Genomic DNA, 5,698 nt, shown 5'->3' with positions numbered 1-5,698 from the left:
GATCCTTCAACTTTACTAAGTTGTCAAATTTGGACCAAAATTTTGGAGATGTTACATTACGAGTTTTGATTAATGAGTAAACGGGTTTGGGTTATGGGTTTGGATATTACAATTGACAGATTTGCTAACAGGTCCTTCAACTATGGAGATGGATCCAAACAAGGTTAAAGTATTAATGAGGGTATAAATTGTATATATTTGAAAGTTATTTTGATATATTACATAAATGTAATAAAAAATAATAATAAGTTAATAATAACTCGATAGACGCGATATTTTATTGATAAAATAAACCGCACGTAGAAACGGGTCGGGTCACGATTAATAAAATAATAAACTAAAAATATGAATTGTTACACCAGCGAGCTTTAGCAAGCCTTCATTGATTTATCTTTAAGATGGCAGTGTCGTGTTATTATTCAATGCTATTAACAGTTAAGTTGTCAATAGGATTCTGGCCTAGATTGTCGTTCCTTCATATCGGTTATGATCCTGTTATTTTCGTAACGTTTTCCCGTTAAGTTAGTCATAAAATATAATAAATTAAAATATTAGTAAGTATTTGGTTATGGTTTAGTATTCTGAGCCACCTCACATGTTTTTGTGTTCGATATCCGGATTTTCTAAACACTACTTCTGCGAAACCGGTATACTTGCCATTTGTGTGAAGTTGTTTAGGTTATTATGTTCTTAAGACTTAGTGTTGAATTGGGAGATTTAGTATTAATATTTATATATAGTTTTTCACACATCATTGAGTCATGGTCGTCCATCCTTGAAAAATTGAGGACCTGGTACAAGCAAAGAATGAGCCTCTAAAATATAAACTCGATAACTTTAACGTATTAAGTAAATTGCCTTGCATATAATTTTAATTAAATGTATTCATTGAATTAGCTTCCAGTTATATATATATATATATATATATATATATATATATATGTGTGTGTGTGTGTGTTTGTGTGTGTGTGTGTGTGTGTGTGTCTTATTGTAATAGAAAACGTGTGTTTGATTATACTCTTCTTCTAGTATTGTGGTTGTTTATCATATTTTTTTCAAATCAATCTATTGTCATTATAGTATCAAAGCTCATATCTCAAATGAAAAGTTCTTGATCCTGCAGCCATCAATCTCCTTTCCACTTTCTCAATTCCAATAATCACCCATACTATCACAATATTACTCCTTCAAACACCACCACCACCCTCTACCACCTACAATCAATTTTCAAGCCATCTTATTCTTAAAAAAAACCCTACCTACATCACCATTGCAGTGGTTACTTCTTTAAACACAAATACTTTTATGACTATATCAGTTAGGTTATGTAAAACCTATAATCCTATCATCGCCGCAACAATCACATTTTTCGGTGAACTCTAACTTTGATTTTTCATCTTTTGTTTCATTCACCCTCTAATAAAAAAAACTAACTAATCATGTCTTATTTTGCTTCATCAACTTTTCTTATATACCATTTTATCTAATTTTATTCAAGATTGGACCTATTCTACAGTCGTTCATCTTGCGGGGGCATATCAAGGATAATAATCAATATAATCCCACGAATCATGACTAGTCAAAGATGGAGATATTCTCTCCATTAGTTATACCTTTCATATAATTGTAATTCAATGCATTCATAGAATTAGCTTCCAATTCTTGTATACACACACACATATGTCTTATTATAATAGACAAAGTGTGTTTGATAATACTCTTCTTCTAATATTGTGGTTGTTTATCATCTTTTCCAAATCATTCTAGTGACATTCGTGACAAAACGAGGTACACCTTATTTATTTCATATCGAATAAACAATTAACCGAACGGTACTGGTTATGACCCTATGTATACTGGGGGGGGGGGGTTTATATATTATAGTGACTAACATATTGATATTAAGATCCAGTACATACAGAACCTCTTAAACGAAAAGATCGTCGTTTAACAATACGTTGTAAACTTAAACGCGATCATTAGCAACATAACAAGCATTGTATCATCAGTCAAGACGAAAAAGACTTGTGAAACACTTATATAAGATGTTTTAAGCAATACTTGAAAATATTTTGAATTTTTACAACAAGCCAGTATGTTTTTCTTATTTTACAAAATTGAGTCAAAAAACACTTGTTTTTTCGTCGTTTATAGCAACCGAACTATTTTCTCGCCAAAAACTGAACCCAAACTAAATTATCGAGATTTACAGCTAGTGCTCAAAAAACAAGCATGATGGGCCAAAAGAGGGGTTCACCCCCTCTTGTGTTTTCTTCACTTTGAAGCTTCCTAAATATCATAACAAGATATTTTAACAAACTTAACACTTGCCCTAGAAAATTCTCTTCACAAAAACATCAAGAACATAAGGTAATTGAGTGTTTTGGATTGATTTTAACATTATTTAAACCTGAAAATACTAGTTTGATTGGTAAAAATGATAACTAACCACGTAAAAACCATTAAAATGATCCAAAAACATGTTTTGATCTTATATATGGTTAGTAATAAGAAATATATGCTTTCTTTTTTTGTCAAAAACACGGATTAGGACATTTATATCACGTTTTTATGGTTTGAAAACACGATTTTAAACCCTAACCAAAACCCTAATTTACAAGGCTTGATGATTATTTTAAATTCTTGATTTTGTGTTATATGACTTGTAGATACACTAACTAGAGAGCCAAGAACCCGTAGAGGCGAGATAACAACTAAAACATTCGTTTAGGGGTTTTTTAGGATTAGACTATGATGTTTTTGTTTTTAGACTATGAAACATTTCAAGCACATTAGGGACCATATGTGTGAGTCCTTGTCAAAATTTGGTAATTTTTCAATAAACATAGAATATTTGGAGATTTTATTACCATTTATTGAGGATCTATTATGAAAAATAGTTAAAAAGTTTGGAAAAATCTGGCATTTTGTGGACAACTCAGAAATGACATTTTAAAATCACATAAAAATGTTTGGGCCAATTGTAGAAGTTTTTATATGGTTTGTGGATTCTCATTTAATCAAGTTTTAACAGCCGAATTATGCGCGAAAAGGTATTTTAGCTAAAGAGTTAAGTTATGGAAATTTTACAAGGATTAGTTGATGGTATTTTGGAATTTATCGGATTTTTCAGGTATCGTTTTTATCGGATAAGAATAACATATACAACAAATTTTTATAAATTAATATACAAGTTTAATAATTCTAGAATAATTTTTATAAAAGTCTACATATTTTAATTTGTTATTATTTATATTCTCATAATTGATACATATTTATATAAATAGTTATAATAATTTGAAGAGTTAATTTAATAGTTACTTACCTTGTGAATCTGAAGTGCGTTCTCTCCCTCGCAGACGTTCCTCATGCGCTTTAAGTCTTTCAACAACATCTCCAAAAAAAACTATAAAGATCAACACTTTGCTCGATTGAGGCTACGTGTTCAAAGTTTTTATCTAGATCCGCATCTAGTAACTTTTTCAGCAAGACGTCTTGCTTAAATACGTGATCTAGAATTTTTGCCTTTGAAACCATATCGTGCTTTCAAAGCCGTCTTCCGCCATCTAGAGTTTCTCAAATTCACTTTTCAATGTTAGCATTCGAGCCTTTTGAACTCGCTTGACTTCAACATATCGTGCTTTCAAAGCCGTCTATATTTCTTGGGCGTTCTTGTATTGAGCAATCTAAAGAAGAATATCACCTTCACCACTTGAAACAAAAACGATCTTTTCGTTTTATTCTTCTTCAAATCAATAACCGCACTCGCATCTGGTTGAATGCCCTCCCATTACCCTTGATCTTCCAAAGTCACTTCTGTAGGTTCCCTGGACGGATCACACGAGATATCCCGATATACACAGGTGCGGAATCCCTGTGTAGATCGTTACGGACGTAGAACACAAGCTTACGAACACACGAACACGATACGAACAAACCCACGTTATATTAATAACTCAAACAATGTTACTTACAGACTCTCGACCTCACGTCAATAGACTCACTGAATTACACGTAAATTAACCTACTCGATCAACTAAACTCTAACCCGTAAACAGTAAGCCGTACACTATATAAATACACGACAACTTCGCCTTAGGCGAAGTTGTCCTTAACTTCGCTCGTTCAACAAGTTCGCCTAGGCGAACTTGTCAACAACTTCGCTTGGTTAACAAGTTCGCCTAAGCGAACTTGTCAACAACTTCGCTTTAAACAAACAATTACATAAACAATATTACAGACTCGATTACAGACATTAGACATATGAACTACTGACATATATGCACCAACAGACTCCCCCTTGGCAGTAGCTTCATATCTTGATCTTTCAGCTCTTGTCTCGTAATCCTGTATCTTCAAGCGTGCACTCCTTCTCTAACACATACCGTGACTACTCGCTGATATTTCCTTGCTTCATCCTTCTAAGCAGGAATATAGAATATCTTCATTTCATTCAACACTTGCAGATCAGCTTTCAATAAGTTAACAAGATGCATCGGATCATACACCCTCAGCACTTCTTGTTCAACTTCGTCTTCCATCACGGCTTCAGCAGTCTGGCAATCAACGTACCACCATTTTAGATTCTTCAACACATCTTGAGGCATATTCTTCATTGGAACCTCCTTGATGCATCGGATCGGTTTATACTTCATCACCATCCATGGCTTGCCATCTGCTCTCAATCCCCTTTCTGTATCCTCCACGAGCTTTCCCTTCTGTGGCTTTAATAATTCAAACTTCTTTTCTTTTATGCTTTCTTTCCACACGATCTTCTCAATCACTCTTGCCATGTTGTTGTCACTTCTATTTATCAGGCCCAACCTGGCCAAATCCTTCACCTCACATTCCGGCAACGTATTGAGAGATCTCAACATTCTTTTGAAGTATTGAATACCATCATAACGCTTCACCACAAACAACTTTATCTGTTCATCATATATCCAACAGATAATTCCCTTCTTCGACTCAGCATAGCCTTTGATGTTATAACTCTTCTTGAACATGGCTGGAACAGCAGGCTTCTTGGTCTTAATAAACCAATGAGCACAGCCTTCCTTCCACCTAGGCTGATCCTCCCACTCAGTCTCATCCATCTCAGCACCCATGTCGGCTTTCTCAACATCAGGGATCTCGTGTTCAACGTCTTCTTCTACTATCTCCCCCTCTTCTATCCCATCTTCAATCACAATCTGCTCACCGATCTTCTCAATCATATCACTCGGCAGCACATCTTCATCAAACAACACATCATCGCTGAACATATCATCGTCAAGCTCCTTCAACGCATCAATCACGTCATCCTCAACTAACACCACATCATCACCACCAGCCGCGTCGGTAGACTCCCCCTCAGCTGTGGAAGTACCAAGAGCTTGAGAAGTTCTTGGCAGCTCACAACCTGCATCTTTCGATGCATTGGGATCATCGTCTCGGTCATTTCTTTTCTTCGTCCTGAGCTCGTCGCCCTTACAGCTACCAATTGTAGGTTCCCTGGACGGATCACACGAGATATCCCGATATACACAGGTGCGGAATCCCTGTGTAGATCGTTACGGACGTAGAACACAAGCTTACGAACACACGAACACGATACGAACAAACCCACGTTATATTAATAACTCAAACCGTGTTACTTACAGACTCTCGACCTCACGTCAATAGACTCACTGAATTACACGTAAATTAACCTACTCGA

This window comes from Bidens hawaiensis, unplaced genomic scaffold, assembly GCF_021521415.1.
Source record: "Bidens hawaiensis isolate Kalapana, Puna unplaced genomic scaffold, B.hawaiensis_p1.1 tig00038189_1, whole genome shotgun sequence".
In the NCBI taxonomy this organism is placed as follows: domain Eukaryota; kingdom Viridiplantae; phylum Streptophyta; class Magnoliopsida; order Asterales; family Asteraceae; genus Bidens; species Bidens hawaiensis.
Note: the sequence above shows the minus strand (reverse complement) of the source record.